General features: G+C 40.8%; 1 non-coding gene across 1 annotated transcript; it reads right to left on the bottom strand.

Annotated features, from left to right (window-relative positions):
• Positions 1-22,412: 22,412 nt before the first annotated feature.
• LOC116512825 lies at positions 22,413-22,519 on the bottom strand. The gene has a single exon (XR_004255929.1). It is a non-coding gene; the product is annotated as a U6 spliceosomal RNA (small nuclear RNA).
• Between the last annotated feature and the right edge of the window lie 474 nt (positions 22,520-22,993).

The following is a 22,993-nucleotide window of genomic DNA, read 5'->3' as shown; positions in this document are numbered from 1 at the left end:
TCTGCTGGCATGAATTTAATATTTGCAATCAGAAGGAAGGCGAATCGATCAATGAGTACATTGCGGTGCTAAGAAAGCTGCAGCGTACTGCGAGTTCAGAGACCTGGATGAACTCATACTAGACCACATCATATGTGGTGTGTGGGACATTAATTTACAGAGGAGATTACTTGCCAAATCTAATCTCACTCTACCAATTGCCTTGGATGAAGCCAGGGCATCTGAATTGGCCGTTAAGTCTACAGAAACCCTGCAGCGCAAAGCACTCCACAAGATGCGCAAAAGAGTGCATGCGTACATCATGAGACTGCAGAGGCTGAGAGCTCAGAAAATGAAGATGACAGCTGCACCAAGCTGGCGTGCAAACCACATTTCCCGCCTTGCGCAAGTTGTGGAGGAGACCATGCCAGATTGTCTTGCCGTTTCCGTGATGCCATATACCAGTGTTGCACATCGCCAAGGTTTGCAGAAGCGAGCACCCCAGAAGCTGATCTAGCCGCCAGAGGCCCAACCAAGGGGCATGGCAGCTGCCACCACGGCACTCAGAGTGTGACACCAGAGTCACCTACCACACCTCAATTGGTCAAGTCCGCACAAGGCGGCCAAAAAAGCTGAAGGTCACCGTCCTCATCGAGGGCTCTCCATGCGAGATGGAGATTGACACAGGGACATCACTGACCATCATGCCATGGTTTACACTCAAGCAGGCTATCCCTAGCCTGAAGAAGCAGCATCTATGCACCCATGACATCCGCCTTTGTGATTACCAGGGGACCCGAGTCCCCATCGTTGGCCAAGGCACCTTCTGGGTGCAATTCAAAAACTTCAGCAGCCAGCTTCCAGTTACGGTGGTCAGCAGTGACCTGCAGAGCCTCCTGGGGCTTGACTGGTTCAAAGCCCTGGGCCTAGAAGTGACCGGTATCAACCCCTTGAAAGATGAGAGCGCCGAAGAATTATTTAAGGAGTTCGAGGACGTCTTCGGCACCTGTCTAGGTAAGTATGTGGGGACTCCAATCTCTTTTAATTTGGACCCCAACATAGCCCCCATCAGGCTAAAACCCAGTAGAGTACCTTTCACTCTCCGCCCTCAAATTGATCTGTAAATTGACAAGCTCATAGGCCAGGGAATCCTAGAGCCGGTTGATCATGCATGCTGGGAGACCCCTATAGTGACACCTGCCAAATCTGACGGGTCTGTCTACATCTGCGCAGATTACAAATGCACAATCAATAAAGCGTTACCCTGTACCCATTGTACAGCATTTATTACATTCCTTAGGCCCCAGCAAAGTATTCGCTAAATTGGACATGGCGCAAGCATACCAAAAATTGCCTGTAGATGGCGCTATGGCGGAGGCCCAAACCATTGTGATGCACAGGGGTGCATTCAAATGTCACCGCCTGCAATTTGGAGTTAGTATAACCCCTGGATTATTCCAAAGCGTCATGGAATGGCTTTTGCAGGGGATTCCAGGAGTTGTCTCCTATTTTGACATTTTGGTATCAGCTGCAAATGAGGCACAACTTTTCAAACACGTAAGAACTGTTTTGACCAGAATTAGAGACAAAGGTCTCTGTCTCAAAAAAGAAAAATGCCAAATTAATGCGCCAAGGGTTGAATTATTAGGATACCTCATCAATGTCTCTGGGATTCACCCGACCACTAAAAAAATTAAAGCAATCCAGGATACCCCTACCTCGCAATCAGACCGAGCTGCAGACGTTCCTCGGGCTCCTTAATTTCTACAGCATCTTTCTTAGACAGAAAGCCACCATTGCTGAGCCCTTACATCATCTCCTGGCAAAGAATGCAAAGTGGTCCTGGGGCAGAGCCGAAGCTGCCGCATTTGCCGCGACAAAAAGGATACTGTCAGCAGACACATTCCTGGTTTAGTACAGCAAGACCCTGCCACTTGTTTTAACTTGTGATGCTTCCCCGTTTGACGTCGGAGCTGTCCTTAGCCACCACATGCCCAATGGAACCAAGGCACCCATTGTTTATTACTCAAGGACCTTGTCCGCTGCTGAGTGGAACTATAGCCAGCTAGACCATGAGGCTTTGGCTGCAGTGGCCAGGGTAAAAAGGTTCCATGAGTACCTCTACGGCCATGATTTTCATCACGAATCACAAACCGCTACTGCACTTGCTGGCTGGGGACCAACCTATTCCTGTGTCATTATCGCCACAAATGACCATATGGGCTATTTTCCTAGCAACCTACACCTATCGCCTCGTCCACCGACCAGGCTCAACCTTTGGACATGCCAATGCTTTGAGTCACTGCCCACTGCCAGAACTACTTGCAGACCCTACCCCCAAGATGCCAGTCCTTCTTATTGACTGCTTAGAGACTGGACCTGTTTCGTCTAATGACATTGCCCTCCACTCTGCAAGAGACTCCACCATCATACAAGTTTTTAACTGGGTGTGGAAGGGATGGCCCAAGGGGCCTGTTGGGTCTGATTTCAAAATGTATTATTGTAAAAGAGATGAATTGTTTGTTATCAATGGCTGTTTGCTGTGGGGGGACCGGGTCGTTCCAGCAAAACTGTGAGTTGCAGTATTAGAGGCTTTACACGTAGGGCATCCTGGAATTGTCAGGATGAAGTTTTTGGCTAGGAGTTACGTGTGGTGGCCTAACATGGACAGGGAGATTGAAGAATGGGTGGCTACCTGCACACCATGCTAGGAGTCCAGACCAGCTCCCCCAGAGGTGCCCACTAAGGAGTGGGAGCGACCTCAAACACCATGGTCTAGGGTGCACATAGTTTTTGCTGGCCCAGTTCATGGCCAGACATTCTTAGTAGTTGTGGACGCCTACTTGAAATGGCTAGAGGTAGTCCTCATGACCTCCACTGTGGCAGAAGCAGTCATCAAGCTACTACAGAGACTTTTTTCCACCCATGTCCAATGTCCTGGTCTCTGACAACGGGCCCCAATTCACAGCCATGCAATTCGAGACCTACCTATCAGCACAGGGAATCAGACATGCCCTGGTCATGCCATTCCATCCGGCCTCCAATGGTCAGGTGGAAAGAATGGTGAGATCCGCAAAGAGGCCCTATCCAGGATAGGCCCATAGAGATTGGCAAACACAGGTTAATCATTATCTTCTAATTCAACACATCATGCTGAGCGCTACTATGGGGAGAAGCCCCTCCGAGTTTCTCATGGGTCACTAGCTAAGGTCCCACTTAGACTGGCTACTCCCAAACTATTCTGCCACATCGCCTTCAGACTCAACAAGCAAAATTAGGAATTTTAGCGTAGGGGATTCAGTTTACACCCACAACTATGCCGGGGGAACTCTGTGGATTCCTGCCACAGTGAGCTCGAGGATGGCCGGAATTGGAGAAGGCATATTGACCACCTCCATGACCGCCTCTCTAACTCCACTCTTAGGCAGTCAGAGGTAACTCCTGCATGAGTTAGCCAAAACCCTGCCCAAAAGGAGCACAAAGTCATTCCTTCCACAGCCAACTCAAACTCGAAGACACTGGGATACTTAACTACTTGTGTTGCAGGCCCTCAGAGAGCTCCGAGTGAACTGGCTCTAGAAGCTCCAGCTGCGGCCTGTGAAAGATTCCAGGAGCTTCCACCAAGCGAAGCTGCGGAGCCAACAGGTCCGTTCAACCGAAGAACACCCTCCAACTGAACTGCGCAGGTCTGGTAGAGCTACCAAAAAGCCCGCCTACCTGTGTGACTATATTACCAGTCGGATGATTCCATCAAGGAGGGGAGGGGTGTTAGATATTAGCAACTGTTATAGTGGTTTCCACCAAGATCCTCTGTTCCAGCGGGAACAGAGTTTCAATCTCATTGGTTGAAGGGTCTGACAGTTCCCTATAAAAGGGCTGCTGTCAGACTGAACCTTCGCTGGATTGTACATACTTGTTCTGTTACAATGAAGAGCTGTTGTTGCCTAAGCCTGAGTGTGCCTTCCATTACCCGATCTAACCTCCTCACATCAACAGCCATGTGAAGTGGGTGGAGCTGAGAGAGAAAGTGGCTGGCCCAAAGTCACCCAGTCATTTTTTCATGCATAAGGCCAGACTAGAAGTTAGAGCATACTGATTACATTCTACCTACCATTTCCTTTACAAGCAAACTGCACCGCAATAAACTTTACTGGGTAGCTTGCTGTTAGTGAAAGCAGGTATAACTTGTCATAGTGCAACTGGATTATAGATAGAACTCTGCATTTTTGTTGCTTGGTAACGATTTTGACAATCTTGGTTCTCAGAGACTGAAGACAGATTTTTAAAAACAATATGTGTGCTTTAATATTTCTATGAACTACACTATATCAGTTCTTTTCATACTTATCCATGGTATCTTAGAAGTCTTCTCCAAAATCAAAGTTTAAAATCATCAATATTTTTCCTATCCTGCTTCTTCACACAGATATTACACTTCTGGTACAATTCTTATGTTTTAGAGACAATTCCTGGCATCTGTGTATTGTTTCCAAGGCTTTCATGGCTATTATGCCAAAAACTAGGTTGTAGAATGTTTCTTGCCCATTTATTATTGATACAGCTTTATGCAATGATGGACAGTTGTGTTTAAAGTGGATGAGCTGTGGTGGTGCAGTAGTTAGAATACAGTGTTGCACACTAACCTTGCTCACAGCAGGAGTTCAATCCTGACTGGCTCAAGGTTGACTCAGCTTCCATCCTTCCAAGGTCGGTAAAATGAAGACCCAGATTGTTGGGGGCAATATGCTGCCATTTATAAACTACTCAGGGAGTGCTGTGAAGCACTGTAGGCGGTATATCAATCTATGTACTGCTGCTATTGCTAACGTATACTGCAAATAACATATAGTAATAATATATAATAATATATTGATAAGACTATTTTATGTGTTTACATGATATGAATTTTAAAGTAAAATACTGAAAGAAGAATCATTTCTAATTACTCCTACACCACATGCTTTAATGATTTATCTTTTGAAAAAAGAGAGATATCTAGGCATCATATAAAAATGTACAGAGCATGTATTGGGAGAGGTGATCTGAGAAACTAAAATACTGAACTGATAAGAAAATGGATGAAGGAACAATAGTAATTTATTAAGACTCAATCTTACACATGAGACTAGTCAAAGGCTAGTAAGTTTTCTACTGCACCCTTTTTAAACCAGGTCTTTTAAGAGAGTAAAGGTATTGTTACAGAATTTCTTGAAACTGGATTATTTTCAATATAGAACCCAATTGATCTTTCAAGTAGAGACTATTTTGACTTATTTCTGTAATTTCTTCTGTGAATTGGTGGGCTAGCGGAGGTGTTAATTTTTAACCATGATGAATCGAAATAACGAAATCTACAAGCTCTTTTCTTTTACACCTCAATTGTGACAGTCTATAAATATGTTAAGAGGCAGAATTTATGCTTTGTCTTTATTTCATTATTTATACTCCATGGATGCTCTTGATAACTGCGTACTAAAGCATCTAGATAACTACAGAGTAACACAAAATGCTGGACTAGATGGTTCTGATCTAATCTGGATTCCAATTTTAAGAGGAATAGTTGGTGAATATATAAAACTTCCAGAATGTCCTAAAATAATAATGAAGAACCAAATGAATATTAACTTGTATACTGTAAAATATTGAACAGCAGTTATCCAAAAGGTGCTAATGGCATCTACAAATCACATTCTGGCTAGCATTAATCGCTGCATATTTCTACCATAAAAAGACACCTAAGTATAGGGAAGATGAGATTTTTCTGCAATAGAAACCACTGAGTAAAGCAATGATATTTGGACACCTTGAAAAAAACTAAGTAATAAGCACTTAACTACTGTGTGAAAAATCACCATCTGGAGATGTCCTTTTTTGCCTTACTTACAGAACTAAGGAAAACATCTGCAATGAATTCCAAATTAATGTTTCCCAATTAAAATCTTACAGATATGACTGCTTCTGAAATAATCTGCTCTGAGGCTACTTATCTGTGATTATTGTGATCTGGTACTAATTTCTGCATGCAGCAAAGCTGATTTTAATGATTTATGTGTTCTATGTTACAATATATTGCTTTCAACACTACTTTTAACAGTTTTCTAAAAATGACATGAATAAGACATAAATTTTCCTTTAAAGGGTTTTTAAAGTTCTTTTTATGAGAAAATAACGAATCATATTCTAAGGCACATTGTTTCCTAATTCAGCTACACAGTTTGCTCTACTTTACTTATAATTATTATACATTCCTTAGTTTTGAGAAAATGGCTTAAGTAAAATTGATAACGTTAAAAACTACACAAAACACTGGTTCTATTTTTTTCTTTTTCTATTCAGTTGTCTCTAATTATTGGAGATTGTCTGAACAAGTCCCTGCAGTTTTATTGGCAAGGTTTTTCAGAAAATCTTGCCTCCTTCCTAGGCTGAGAAAAAAAATGACTGGCTCAAGGTCACCCAGCCACTTCATGCCAAGGTCTCCGGATTTCTAGCCTGATGTCTTAAGCACTACAGCTAACTGGCTGCATGGGTTCCACTATCTGTATGTAATGGTAGCACAGAAATTGGATTTCTGCTATCTCTTATACAAAAGTTAAATAAAGGAAGGCCTATTTTACAGTTTTTAAATTATTCACCTCACTCAACTCCTACTTTTTAAACAATGTTTTTTATTTATTTTTATTATCAAATATTACTTTATGATAGTCTAAACTACTTTACGTTTAGTAGTCTAAACTAGGTATGATTGTACCTCGGTAACCTGTATCCCATTGGATTATCATTTCAGAGATATTTCCTTATCTAAGCAGAAACATAGATGGGCAAAAAAGCAGTGGGAACAGGAGCAACTTCTGACTTCCTGCTGGCTTCCCCATTGAATTTCCTTGTTGGATGGTGGCTGTGCTCATTGGAAATCAACCTCCCCTCCCCTCCCCTGCATGTAAATAGGTACTGCTATATGAGAGAGGAGCAAGGGATTGCAAATCAGGTTGGGAAACTGTCACAGAATGTTGAAAATGAAGCTCATGTGGTTGCAGCAGATGCCCAGCAGTGCAACAGTAGGCAGTAGTGCTGTAGCAAACACAACTTCCCCAAATTTCATTATTTCAGGAGTCATGGGTCCAGGATTTTGGACACATTCTTTAGGTTAGCGCATTTGTGATACCTTGGTTCAAACATTGTTGCCCTAGATGCATAAGGTCACAATGAGAGTGTTAGTAGCATATAGATGGAAAGAGATAAATAAATATTTTAGTTACATAAGTAAATAATACTCTATACTCTATGATGGACTTTTGACCATCATTTGTCAGCTGTGACCAGGGGGGCATTTGCCCAGGTTCGCCTGGTACGCCAGTTGCGGCCCTACCTGAATCGGGAGGCCCTCACAACAGTCACTCGAGCCCTTGTGATCTCCAGGCTGGAATACTGCAATGTGCTCTACATGGGGCTGCCCTTGAAGAGCATCCGGCGACTTCAGCTAGTCCAGAATGCGGCCGCGCGAGTGATCGTGGGCGCACCACGGTTTGCCCACATAACACCGATCCTCCGTGAGCTGCGCTGGCTACCTGTTGATCTCCGGGTGCGCTTCAAGGTGCTACTCACCATTCATAAAGCCCTCCATGGTAGTGGATCTGACTATTTGAGAGACCGCCTTCTGCCAATTACCTCCCTTCGTCCCATCAGATCGCATAGAGTAGGCCTCCTCCGAATTCCATCCGCCAGTCAGTGCCGACTGGCGACTACGCGGAGGAGAGCCTTCTCAATTGCAGCTCCGACGCTTTGGAACGATGTCCCCGTGGAGATTCGCACCCTCACCACCGTCCAGACCTTCCGCACAGCCCTCAAGACCTGGCTATCCCGTCAGGCCTGGGGATAAGACCCTAACTTCGCCCCACCCGAATGCTGAATGAATGTTGTGTTTTACTGGTTTATTTTTTTTATTCACACGTTTTTTTTCTTGTGTTTTGTCTTGCACCCCCTTCCTATTTATTGTAAGCCGCCCTGAGTCCCCTCAGGGAAAAGGGCGGCCTATAAATGTCATTAAAATAAATAAATAAAATAAATAAATATTTCTATTTCTAGGGAAAAAAAACCCTCCATTATGGTAAAGTGTTACATAATGTTTTCTAATGAACAGTTTTCCATTGTATTCAGTATTTAAATGCTGCTTACTTCTCAGATGTGTTATTGACTTTTTCTTGGAGTGTTGTTAACTATAATTTATTTTATTATTTCTATCTTCTTTTTAATTTGTAAGACATTTTAGAGACCCTGTGTTCCAAAATATAAAGTGTAGTGCACTATATTTTAGTTACACAATTTGGGTTGAATTACCTCTTTTACTCTCTCATTTTCCATGTAATTGAAAATCTTTATAGAAATGATGAAGCATAATTGAACAGAATGTTACTAAGGCTTGCCTGCTCTATCCAAATGCTTAGCAGGCTCAATTCTACTTAGCTGATGAATCCAGAGAAGGTTAAAGACATGTTACTACCTGCAGAGTTAGTAGATATGACCTAAAGAAGCACATCTTAAAGCAAATATGTTTATCAAGTAAATATTTAAAAAATGAATTAGTTTGAAGAGGTACAATATAATAAATTCTGAAAGTAGGTTTCTTTTATCATTGATCCTGCCAAAGGAAATTTTTGTAAAAGTTGCACTTGGCTGCAATCTTCTCAAAAGAGAAGATAAATCAATCAAGAAAATACAAATGTGGGATTTTTTATTTGCTTTTTAATTCAGCTACAGAGATTTTTTGATACTAACTCATTCAATTAAAATAAGAAAATCTGTTTTTTCAATAAATGATTATAAAAAACAGAGTCAAGGAACCCTGTTAGACCACCATCTCAAAAGAAGAATAAGTTAGCCTGATTTCCCCAATCATATCATTCTCAACTGCTGCCATTTGTAACATTGTTGGCATTAAGGAAGCATGGCAAGACATTATTCCCCCTCCCCAGAAAAGGCTGGGAGATGCATAAGTAAACACATCCTTTCCCAAAGGAAATTCATGACAATTGCAAGATGGGATTGGGAGTGGGGATGGAGGATGGGGAGTTTGACCTACTTTTATGGTATTTGCAGAGTAGTCATGCATTTTGGGGGGTGGAAATGGTGCTATTTCAGGAACAGCTTTATCCAATTGCAAGTGAGGGTATGAGAGCTCTAGAATTGTCTCTAAGAACAAAATCAAACTTTTCCTTCCCTATAATAGAGCTTTCAATCAGAACAGGATGGGGAAAAAGTCAGCAGGGTAGAAAATAGGAGCACATCTTCTTCCCAGTTGAAATAAATGGAGATGCTACTCTATTATGTCATAGCATTTCAAGATCACCTCTGCAGATAACCGTGCAACATTTGCTTGTAAGTAACTGTGAAAAAAAAGTCTGAAATCTTGAATATATAAGTACATGGCTAGCTGATGAGAGCTAAATAGCTTGAAATAGATCTATACTAGTCTCCCTTTATTTATTTATCAGCATAAATATAACATATATATATATATATATATATATATATATATATATATATATATATATATATATACACACACACACACACACACACACACACACACACACACACACACACACATATACAGGGCGGGGCATAACCTTTTCCTAGGGGGTCACAGCAAGATCGACAGCAGTTTACAACTTCCGCGACACCTCATTTTAAAGCCCATAAAAAACTGAATTGAATGAGCTATTAAATGTTAAATTTGCTTTAAGAATGGCTGGAAAATTCGATTCGGAAGAACAAAGGATCATTGACAGAATAAAATGCATTGCCTTTCGAGAGGCTCGCGATGCTGGAGTGACGTTTATCAATCGAAAATGGATTGCAAACAAATTGAAACGTCATCCGGATTGGGTTACTGATAATTGGAACAAAACAGCCCAAGAATGTTTCACAAAATTTGGAGAAGGGCGTCCTCTGCAACTGTCCCAAGAAAGCAAAGCCATCATTGCAACTGGCAGTCGCAAACAACGAAAAGGAAACCGAAAAGTGGCCCAAGAAATCCTTCAAATTCGTGGAAAACGAGTTGATCAAAGGACAATCAGCCGATATCGAGAACGAGAAGGTTTGAAGCCATTCCACGTCATTTGCAAACCATTGAAAACTCAAACACACGTTCAAGATCGGCTTTGGTTGTGCGATTGGTTGTCTGAATGGACCGAGGAAGATTTTCTTCATTTGGCGCCATCTGACGAATTATTCGTTTATGCCATTCGAAAACCGAATTTCCAGAACGATCGAATTTGGGCTAAAGACGTCGACGACATCGCCAAACATGAACGATATCGACAAATCGTTCGCAATCCGACTTGCATCGGGATTTTCGTCATTTTCACAGCCAAGAAACTGCATTGGGTTTTGAAGGATAAAGGGGAATCCTGGGATGGCAGTTATTTCCGTGAGAAAATTTTATTGGAGAATGTCATTCCATTTCTCAGTGATCCAGACAATGTCTTGGTGGTTGGTGAGGCTGTCTTTCTTCATGACAAAGCTCCTTGCATGCGTGCGAATGCGACTCAGCAATTGTTAAAGGAAAACAATGTCGAATTTTGGGGCAATGACGTCTGGCCGGGAAATTCGCCAGATCTCAATCCGGCAGAGAACATTGGGGCCATAATTAAGGATGAAGTGGAAGCTCTGATGATTCAGGAGCAAGGTCAAAATCGATATTCGGTTGAAACTTTGAGAATGAATTTGGAAACTGTGTTGAAAAATCTGGAAAATCGAACGGAACTGTTTGAAGATTTGTTGTGTTCTTATCCACCTCGTTTGAATGCTGTTCGAAGGGCTAATGGTGGTCATACTGACTATTAAATCGTGTCAATAAACTCAGTTTTTGATGGGCTTTCGAATGGTGTATGAATTATTTGTGTTGTTATTACAAGTGTTGCTGTGACCCCCTAGGAAAAGGTTATGCCCCGCCCTGTACATACATACATACATACATATATTTACAATCAATGTCAGCAAACCAACAAAAATGAAAATAATTGATAGGTATTACATTCTGTTAAGATCACATTATATGCACTTCAATTCTCCACAATTGTGTTGGTAGGTTAAAAATGTTTGGTTGTAATCTGCTTATAGCTCCTCAACAGTGAGTAGAATTAATTGAAAGTTTTATTTATTTTATTTATTTTGTTACGTATTTATTCAACATACACTGTATTTTGCCACAATCACAAGGCTTGGCAGCTCATCAAAATAAGCAAACACAGTGAAACTCCCAATCAACATATGGCATTAGGCACCAAGACCTTCTAGAAAAAGTTTTGTCTTCTAATTCCCTCCCCCCACACAGAAAGCAGACAGTTGAAACAAACTAATATATAATAGGAATCCATTCTGGAGGGCAGTCTTCTCTCTGAGAAATAAAAATACTTCTGGGCTTCAGCCCTTTTGAATTCCTGGAACCATCTACTTCAGTAGTGAGTTTCACTTAGGTTTACCACTGGTTCACAACTGTGAACGCGTGCATGCTTGCATAGTACGTGTGCCTTCCGTGCATGTGTGCAGCCTTCTATGCATGCACTTTGCTCATGCACATGGCCTGCATGCATGCGCTCAGCATCAAAAATGAGGCAACATAGGACGTTTTAGAGCTGGGGCAGGTGGACGAGCCCACCTGAAGTTCAATGCTACTGGTTCAGGTGAACTTCTCCGAACCGGCTGAATACCACCTCTGATCCGCTTCTCCTATCACAATGGAGGACCTGAGCTCATTCCAATGGGCAGGTAGGGCCCTATAGAAAACTTGGCACAAATCCATACAGGGCTGAAAAGCAGCATTTTAATCTCATCCAAAGCTAATAGGAAGCTAACAGGATGAGACAGGTATAATATAAATCTACCAGAAAACACCCATCAGTACATGAGCACCAAATGTAACTTTTACACCAAATGTAACTTCTAGTTGGTCTTTAAAGGCAACCCCATGCAGAATGTGTTGCAGAATTCTAAACAGATATTGATGAGGGTGTAAAATGCTATAGTCAGGTCTTCCCACTCCAAGTAAGGCTGGATGTGGCTAGGGTTCAGTTTAATCCTGTTTCCCATCCAGGTTTTTCCAGCTTCCAGGCACCATGATAAATAAATAGTATCTCCAGCCTGCCCTGGGATTGTAATGTACTGTTGTGATCATTATCTATTAATGGTACACTAGTTAGATCAGACCATGTAATCGTCTTCATGGGAAAGCTAAAACTACTTTTATTGAGACTGGCTATAATAACATTATTATATTAATAGATATGTAGACAATGTAGCACAGATTAGGAAACTAAAGTCATGTAGGTCAATGCTACTCTTATGGTAAAGATAAAGTAATAGAATATTGAATGCACTTTTGCCTCCCTTCCTTTATCTCTGTGAGAAGATGCATATTTGTACACATTTTCCTGTGGCTTTTAAAAAAAGACAGTCATGAATTGATAGCAGAAACAGGTTAGGAAAAATATACATTTGGCGAAAAAGGAGAAACTGAATAAAATTGAATTGGATAGATTCAACCCTTCCTATATCACGAAGAGCCAAATTTTCACAGCAGTGTCTTTTTCAGTCTTGTGCAATGGCTACTATAAGTTCTGCCATCATATTGAAGAGAGCTATCTTAGGAGCCAGCTTTTCAAATTACTCTGTGAGAAACAGAATCAGACACAGAAACATCAGAAACACCCAATCAAATGCAACTCTTTGTTAAATCAGCCTACACTCCAGAATAAACAGTTGGGACGGAAGAGCTGAGGACAAAACAGCATCCTTGTTTTCATGCAAATGTATGTTGCAGTAAAGAACAAATAGAGGATATATTAAGAAAATTGTTGCTATCCAGCAGCACATTTTGCAAAGTTTCCTTAGGATGCCAAAAGCTTTTTTATTCTTGCTCAAGTGCCATGCAGCAAAATGAGATATTTTCACATGTGATTATTTTTCTCTTTTTGAGCTCTTTCCCTATATCCCTCCCTTGACTACTTTCTTGTCACCTACAAAACATGATATACTGCATCAGGACCAAAATCACTGCAAAAATACCATTATGTTAAAAAATGTTGATGCAAGAAGAGTGAAGGAGAAGGCAGGAGGGGTGGGGGTGGAAAGAAGCAAAAGGATGCATCAAAATAGAATCTGAAGAAGAAAAGGGTTATAGACTGAACTGCTTTAAACTATTGCTAGTGAGAACTTTGATATTGTAGAAGACAGGATGTGTAGCAATCTGGTGGTGCAGGTGGAGATTTAAACTTCACTGAACACACCCTCCCACTGCTTGCTAGGAAAAGCTCACTCCCTGCTGTTTTGCCAATTAGTTTCGGAAGGAAGACTACACAGGTCGACAACAGCTTGTACGTATTATTTGGATTATTTACAATGATGTAAAGCCCGGCATTAAAGGTGCAGCATATAGAGAATATTAGTTAAAATCAAGAACCTGAATGTTGTTTGTAGGATAAAATTGCTTTCAGCCAAAGTTTACCCCCTGGATTATAATAGACGTTAAGCATCCCTTTGAAATTCATGGAACTTAAAAGGATTTCACTTGATTTACATTTCCCCCTTTATTTCCATTAGTGCAGCATTGCATAGCATGAGAAGACATGAAATATCTTAGGTTATCTTAAGATATTTTAAATAATGTTATTCACTAGAAAATTGAATTGGGGTAACATTATTTACTTCAATGAGGTTGTGTTTTGCCTGGAATGTGAAGATTTGCAGGAAGTCTCCCCTTTCTTGCCAAGTATTCAATTAGTTTTAATTTTAGAAGGAGAAATATTTAAACAGTCTGGTCTGTGTAACTGTTTTTCAAGCCTTGGGTTGAAGTGGTACACAAATTTCAGAGGTAAACTCTTGGATTAAAATTATAATCAGTTTATATCAAAATAATCATGAATGAGAACCTGCTTTTCAGATGTAACTTTTCACACAATTTATTGGGAATAGTTTAACGGGCTACAGTTGAAAAGATTTTCAAATAATAATAATAATTTATGAGATTGCTTTATAGATGATAGCATGGAGTTGATCTCAGCAAGATGGTTTTTTTTGGTATGGAATGGTATGGAATTAACCAGGGGCCAAGCTGAAAAGGGACTGCATCCAATGGGAAGGTAGAGCAGGGATGAACAGTTGCTTGTTCTGTGTGTGGATTGGCCAGAGACAAGTATCCTTCAGCAAATTATCCAGAAGGAAGATGATTGGAGGAGAGCCAATGGACCACTGGCCGAGTAGAACACTAGCAGAGGACCAGCCAATGATAAATGCTCCAATGGGTCAGATGTGGTGGTGGGTCCACAGTGGAATGGGAACAGCCATGTACTCATAGTTAATTGTTCTAAATCTTTTTGGTAGATAATTTCTTCCTATTTCTCCAGAGAAAGATAATCTCTACAGTTTTTCAGCAGTAGAACCTATAATGATGAAAGAGGGGCCACTACATTAAAAATAGTAATGAAATGAGATGATCCACATCCTGCCCGTGAATGTTCATTATTTCCCCCCTCTTTTGAGCAAATTCTCTTTAATCTCTTTAGATAAGAACTGATGGGGGAAAATGAAGGTGAAATTCTATGCTCGGAATGAAACTACGTCTTTTACATAAGAAGTGTGAGCTGTTTTTATGAATGTTGGGTTTTTTATTGTCTTTTGAATATTTTTATCACTGCTGCTCTGAGCTTTCCAGAGTTATGGCACGTTACATAGGCAGTAATGTAAGACTCTTAAATAAACAAAGCATTTTTTTGTTTTTTTAATAATATTAATATTAATATTATTATTAATAATAATAATAATAATAATAATAATAATAATTATTATTATTATTAATAACACCAACAGAGTTAGGAAAATTTTGAAATCTAAATTGAATGGTGGAAATACAATCAAGGCCATAAATACCTGGGCAATACCAGTTATAAGATACACAGCTGGCATAGTTAACTGGACACAAGCTGATTTGGACCTTTTGGACCGAAAAACCAGGAAACTAATGACAATGCACTACAGTTTACATCCACGTGGTGATACTGATAGACTATACCTGCCCCGAAAATCAGGTGGCAGAGGATTATTACAAGTGAAGCAAACAGTTGAAGAAGAAAAACATGCACTGGCTGATTATTTAAAAGACACCCAAGAACATCTATTAATCGAAGTAAAGAACAAAAATCTACTGAAGGCCCAACAGACAAAACAAGAATACAGAAAAGATGTGATAAAATCAAGAATGGAGAGTTGGCAGAACAAAGCACTGCATGGTCAATTTCTGGAAAAAATAAAAGATAAAGTGGACAGGGAACAAACTTGGTTATGGTTAAAAACAGGTACATTAAAGAAAGAAACAGAGTCACTAATCCTGGCTGCGCAAGAACAAGCTATCCGCACAAATGCCATTAAGGCCAAAATTGAAAAATCCTCTGATGATGCCAAATGCAGACTTTGCAAAGAAACTGACGAAACTGTTGATCACATACTCAGCTGCTGTAAAAAAATTGCGCAGACTGATTATAAATTGTGGCACAATTCAGTAGCACAAATGATCCATTGGAATTTGTGCAAAAATTATAATATTAAAACAGCAACAAACTGGTGGGAACATCAGCATGAAAAAGTCACAGAAAATCAGATGGTCAAGATCTTGTGGGATTTCCGTATACAAACCGACAAAATACTGGCGCATAATACACCAGACATCACACTGGTTGAGAAAAATAAGGTCACAATCATAGACATCGCAATACCAGGTGATAGCAGGGTCGCCGAGAAGGAACATGAAAAAATCGCAAGATACCAGGACTTAAAAATCGAAATTCAACGACTATGGCACAAACCAGCAGTGGTAATTCCAGTGGTAATTGGCACACTGGGTGCTATTCCAAAAGCACTGGAATTACATTTAAAACAGTTAAAAATTGACAAAATCACCATCAGTCAAATGCAAAAAGCCGCACTGCTTGGATCTGCACGCATATTACGAAAATACGTTACGACGTCCTAGGCCCCTGGGTGAGGCCCGACTAGTAACCAATGCCAAATCCGGCGAAACAACTGGCCGCTGTGATACAATTGTATAATAATAATTATTATTATAATCCAATATAAACAAAATCAGCAATTTTGATCAGACCAACGGCGTTTTTATCAAAGTCTTAATGTGAATGGTGACACCAAAAGTGAAAAACCAGAAAAGCAGGCCACAGTTGAATTCTGGAAAGAATTGTGGGAAAATGCAAAGGACTACAACAAGGAAGCAAAGTGGATACATGACTTTGAGAAAAGCATTGGCAACAAACAAATGCAAGTATTAGAAATAACAACTGAGATGATCAAAAATCGAGTTAAAAAGGTAAAGAATTGGACATCACCTGGAAAGGACCAATTACATGGTTTCTGGCTCAAATATCTGACCAGCTTACATGCAATATTGGCCAGGCAACTGAATGAAATTTTACAAAAGGGCCAAATTGATGAATGGTTGACAACTGGAAAAACATACTTGATTCAGAAAGATCCAACTAAAGGAACAACACCTGAAAACTATAGACCAATAACATGCTTACCAACAACCTTCAAATTACTCACAGGCATTATTGCAGATAACATGATGGATTATTTGGAAACAAACAACATCTTGCCAGTAGAGCAAAAAGGCAACAAAAGAAGGAGCAGGGGCACAAAAGATCAGCTTCTAATTGATAAAATGATATTAGAAAATTGTAAGAACAGAAAAACGAACTTGAATATGGTCTGGATTGATTACAAAAAGGCATTTGACTCACTGCCACATAGTTGGATCATAAAATGCTTAGAAACAACTGGCATTAGCAAAAATATTACATCCTTTACTGAAAAGGCAATGAAACAATGGAGAACTGAGTTGGCAGTAGGGAATGAGAGCTACGGAATGGTTAATATCAAGCGAGGAATTTTCCAGGGTGATTCACTTTCACCTCTTCTCTTCATCATCGCAATGATCTCACTATCAGTAATCTTAAAAAAAATGAAATTAGGCTACCAAACAGCCAAAAAAGCTGAAAAAATTTCGCATTTACTATATATGGATGATTTGAAACTCTATGGAAAGTCAGAAATAGAAATCCAATCATTGACAAATACAGTCCGAGTATTCAGCACCGATATTTCAATGCAGTTTGGCATGGAAAAATGCGCCACTGTATCCATAAAAAGGGGCAAAATCACTGCATCTGAGGGAATTGAAATGCCCAATGGCCAACTAATTAAATGCAAAGAAAATGAAGCCTACAAATACTTAGGCATTCTGCAGTTGGATAACATCAAGCATGGAGAAGTAAAAACTATTGTCAGGCGAGAGTACACCAACAGAGTTAGGAAAATTTTGAAATCTAAATTGAATGGTGGAAATACAATCAAGGCCATAAATACCTGGGCAATACCAGTTATAAGATACACAGCTGGCATAGTTAACTGGACACAAGCTGATTTGGACCTTTTGGACCGAAAAACCAGGAAACTAATGACAATGCACTACAGTTTACACCCACGTGGTGATACTGATAGACTATATCTGCCCCGAAAATCAGGTGGCAGAGGATTATTACAAGTGAAGCAAACAGTTGAAGAAGAAAAACATGCACTGGCTGATTATTTAAAAGAGACTCAAGAACATCTATTAATCGAAGTAAAGAACAAAAATCTACTGAAGGCCCAACAGACAAAACAAGAATACAGAAAAGATGTGATAAAATCAAGAATGGAGAGTTGGCAGAACAAAGCACTGCATGGTCAATTTCTGGAAAAAATAAAAGATAAAGTGGACAGTGAACAAACTTGGTTATGGTTAAAAACAGGTACATTAAAGAAAGAAACAGAGTCACTAATCCTGGCTGTGCAAGAACAAGCTATCCGCACAAATGCCATTAAGGCCAAAATCGAAAAATCCTCTGATGATGCCAAATGCAGACTTTGCAAAGAAGCTGATGAAACTGTTGATCACATACTCAGCTGCTGTAAAAAAATCGCGCAGACTGATTATAAATTGCGGCACAATTCAGTAGCACAAATGATCCATTGGAATTTGTGCAAAAATTATAATATTAAAACAGCAACAAACTGGTGGGAACATCAACCTGAAAAAGTCACCGAAAATCAGATGGTCAAGATCTTGTGGGATTTCCGTATACAAACTGACAAAATACTGGCGCATAATACACCAGACATCACACTGGTTGAGAAAAATAAGGTCACAATCATAGACATCGCAATACCAGGTGATAGCAGGGTCGCCGAGAAGGAACATGAAAAAATCGCAAGATATCAGGACTTAAAAATCGAAATTCAACGACTATGGCACAAACCAGCAGTGGTAATTCCAGTGGTAATTGGCACACCGGGTGCTATTCCAAAAGCACTGGAATTACATTTAAAACAGTTAAAAATTGACAAAATCACCATCAGTCAAATGCAAAAAGCCGCACTGCTTGGATCTGCACGCATATTACGAAAATACGTTACGACGTCCTAGGCCCCTGGGTGGGGCCCGACTAGTAACCAATGCCAAATCCGGCGAAACAACTGGCCGCTGTGATACAATTGTATAATAATAATAATAATAAATAAAAAAAATAAAAGATAAAGTGGACAGTGAACAAACTTGGTTATGGTTAAAAACAGGTACATTAAAGAAAGAAACAGAGTCACTAATCCTGGCTGCGCAAGAACAAGCTATCCGCACAAATGCCATTAAGGCCAAAATCGAAAAATCCTCTGATGATGCCAAATGCAGACTTTGCAAAGAAGCTGATGAAACTGTTGATCACATACTCAGCTGCTGTAAAAAAATCACGCAGACTGATTATAAATTGTGGCACAATTCAGTAGCACAAATGATCCATTGGAATTTGTGCAAAAATTATAATATTAAAACAGCAACAAACTGGTGGGAACATCAACCTGAAAAAGTCACCGAAAATCAGATGGTCAAGATCTTGTGGGATTTCCGTATACAAACCGACAAAATACTGGCGCATAATACACCAGACATCACACTGGTTGAGAAAAATAAGGTCACAATCATAGACATCGCAATACCAGGTGATAGCAGGGTCGCCGAGAAGGAACATGAAAAAATCGCAAGATATCAGGACTTAAAAATCGAAATTCAACGACTATGGCACAAATCAGCAGTGGTAATTCCAGTGGTAATTGGCACACTGGGTGCTATTCCAAAAGCACTGGAATTACATTTAAAACAGTTAAAAATTGACAAAATCACCATCAGTCAAATGCAAAAAGCCGCACTGCTTGGATCTGCACGCATATTACGAAAATACGTTACGACGTCCTAGGCCCCTGGGTGGGGCCCGACTAGTAACCAATGCCAAATCCGGCGAAACAACTGGCCGCTGTGATACAATTGTACAACAACAACAACACCAATAATAATAATAATAAACATGCACTGGCTGATTATTTAAAAGAAAGTCAAGAACATCTATTAATTGAAGTAAAGAACAAAAATCTACTGAAGGCCCAACAGACGAAACAAGAATACAGAAAAGATGTGATAAAATCAAGAATGGAGAGTTGGCAGAACAAAGCACTGCATGGCCAATTTCTGGAAAAAATAAAAGATAAAGTGGACAGTGAACAAACTTGGTTATGGTTAACAACAGGTACATTAAAGAAAGAAACAGAGTCACTAATCCTAGCTGCGCAAGAACAAGTTATCCGCACAAATGCCATTAAGGCCAAAATCGAAAAATCCTCTGATGATGCCAAATGCAGACTTTGCAAAGAAGCTGATGAAACTGTTGATCACATACTCAGCTGCTGTAAAAAAATCGCACAGACTGATTATAAATTGCGGCACAATTCAGTAGCACAAATGATCCATTGGAATTTGTGCAAAAATTATAATATTAAAACAACAACAAAGTGGTGGGAACATCAGCCTGAAAAAGTCACCGAAAATCAGATGGTCAAGATCTTGTGGGATTTCCGTATACAAACGGACAAAATACTGGCGCATAATACACCAGACATCACACTGGTTGAGAAAAACAAGGTTACAATGATAGATATTGCAATACCAGGTGATAGCAGGGTCGCCGAGAAGGAACATGAAAAAATCGCAAGATACCAGGACTTAAAAATCGAAATTCAACGACTACTATGGCACAAACCAGCAGTGATAATTCCAGTGGTAATTGGCACGCTGGGTGCTATTCCAAAAGCACTGGAATTACATTTAAAACAGTTAAAAATTGACAAAATCACCATCAGTCAAATGCAAAAAGCTGCACTGCTTGGATCTGCACGCATATTACGAAAATACGTTACAACGTCCTAGGCCCCTGGGTGGGGCCCGACTAGTAACTAATGCCAAATCCGGCGAAACAACTGGCTGCTGTGATACAATTGTATAATTGGCTGTCTTCAGGTACTGCCATGCCTGGATAATGGCATGGCAGTACCTGGAGTCAGAAAAATAGAAAAAAAAAGTTTCAGAGAAGCATTCACCATATATTGAGAGTGTTCTAGTTTTATTTAAATATGAGCAAATATGAACATTTTTCTCTCTTAAAAATAAAATTTGAAATGAGTGTTGCTTGAAAACTGTTATTTAGAAATGTGTGCTAGAGAGATTTTTCTACTAGATGGGGGATGATGATGAAGCCCCATCAATCTTATTATATATGGTTGATATCTTTAAAAAGATAAAAATAATTACATTTTGATAGTATTTTATTTAAGAAAGTTGACTATGTAATGATAATCATGCTTAGACATATAAATAAAAAAGAATGTATTAATACAGAATGTAAATGTTTCTGAGTAATTAAGAGTGAGGGTGTAACCAGACTGTTGATTTATAAATGAAAGTTCCATTTTAAAATGTGAGATATAGGCACTTTCAGATGAATTTTCTGATTTCAGAATTGTTTGTTTGTTTGTTTGTTTATTGGATTTATATGCCGCCCTTCTCCCCAAAGGACTCAGGGCGGTGTACAACATTTAAAAAAACACATATTACAAAAGTTAAACAAATTAGATAGAGTATCCAAAAAACAAACCCAATTAAGATTAACAATAACATTTAAAAATTCGATTAAAATTAACAATAATCAATCATGCATTTTATTTTGTTCAGGACAGGCCGGCTTGCTGGAAAAGCCAACTTTTTAGGGCGTGTCAGAAGGACCGGAGGTTGGGGATTATACGAAGCTCCGGAGGGAACTCATTCCAGAGGGAAGGCGCTCCCACAGAGAAGGCTCTCCCCCTGGGGGTCACTAGCTGACACTGTCTGGCCGATGGCACCCTGAGGAGGCCAACTCTGTGGGATCGCACTGGACGGTGGGAGGCTAACAGTGGCAGTAGGTAGTCTCGGAGGTATCCTGGGCCTAAGCCATGGAGCGCTTTAAAGGTCATAATTAGTACCTTGAAACTGGACCAGTTGAAGCCTCAGGGTGCTCTTCAAGGGCAGCCCCATGTAGAGAGCGTTACAGTAGTCCAGGCGAGAAAGGACGAGGGCATGAGTGTCTGTGCACAGAGCATCCCGATCCAGGAAGGGGCACAACTGATGTACCAGGCGAACCTGGTAAAAGCCCCCCCTGGTCACGGCCATCAGGTATTCTTCTAAACTAAGCCGCATATCCAAGAGGACTCCCAGATTGCGGGCCCTCTCTGAGGGGGCTAAAATTTCTCCCCCTATCATCAAAGATGGAACAAGATGCACAAATCAGGATGACGGAAACCACAGCCACTCAGTCTTGGATGGATTGAGCTTGAGCCTGTTCCTCCCCATCCAGATCCGCACAGCCTCCAGGCATCGGGACATCATGTCGAGGGCATTGTTTGGGTGGTTTGGGGTAGACATGAAAAGTTGGGTATCATCAGCATATTGATGATACCGTACCCCAAAACCACGGATGATCTCACCCAGTGGTTTCATATATATGTTGAACAGGAGGGGTGAGAGAACCGACCCCTGGGGCACCCCACAACTGACGCGCCTCGGGGTCAATCCCTGCCCTCCAGTCAACACAAACTGTGACCGATCTGACAGGTAGGAGGAGAACCACTGTAAAACGGTGCCCCCCACTCCCAACCCCCTGAGTCGTCGCAGTAGGATACCATGGTCAATGGTATCGAAAGCCACCGAGAGGTCTATTAGGACCAGGACAGAGGAGCAGCCCCTGTCCCGGGCCCGCCAGAGATCATTGACCAATGCGACCAATGCCGTCTCCGTGCTGTATCCGGGCCTGAAACCCGACTGAAACGGATCCAGGTAGACAGCTTCATCCAGGTACTGGGGAAGCTGACGTGCTACCACACTCTTGACAACCTTCACTACAAAGCGAAGGTTGGAGACCAGACGATAGTTGGCTAAAGAAGCTGGGTCCAGGGAAGGCTTCTTTTTTTTTTAAAAAAAAAATATGGAACGCTTCACGAATTTGCGTGTCATCCTTGCGCAGGGGCCATGCTAATCTTCTCTGTATCGTTCCAATTTTAGTATATGTGCTGCCGAAGCGAGCACCAGGGAAGGCTTCTTAAGGAGGGGCCTCACCACCGCCTCCTTTAAGGCGGTGGGAAAGAACCCCTCTCTCAACGAAATGTTGGTAATCGCCTGGAGCCAGCCTCGTGTCACCTCCCAGGAAGCTGAGACTAACCAAGAGGGACACGGGTCCAGCACACAAGTGGCAGCACTGAGTCTCCCCATAATCCTGTCCATGCCCTTGGGGGTCACAGGGTCAAACTCATCCCAGATAGTCTCTACAAGATTCATCCCCATCGACTCGCCCGAATCTACCCAGTCAGAGTCCAAGCCTCTCCGGATTTGAGCGATTTTATTCTGCAGATACTGAACAAATTCTTCAGCCCTATCCTGCAAAGGGTCTTCCCCAGTTCCTTGGTTAAGTAAGGAGCGGGACACCCTAAACAGGGCGGCTGGGCAGTTATCTGCGGACGCTATAAGAGCGGAAAAATGTTGCTGTTTTGCCACTTTTATCGC

This window comes from Thamnophis elegans, chromosome 8 (assembly GCF_009769535.1).
Source record: "Thamnophis elegans isolate rThaEle1 chromosome 8, rThaEle1.pri, whole genome shotgun sequence".
NCBI classification, from domain to species: domain Eukaryota; kingdom Metazoa; phylum Chordata; class Lepidosauria; order Squamata; family Colubridae; genus Thamnophis; species Thamnophis elegans.
The sequence above is the reverse complement of the archived record's forward strand: the minus strand, read 5'-3'. Positions and strand labels throughout refer to the sequence as shown.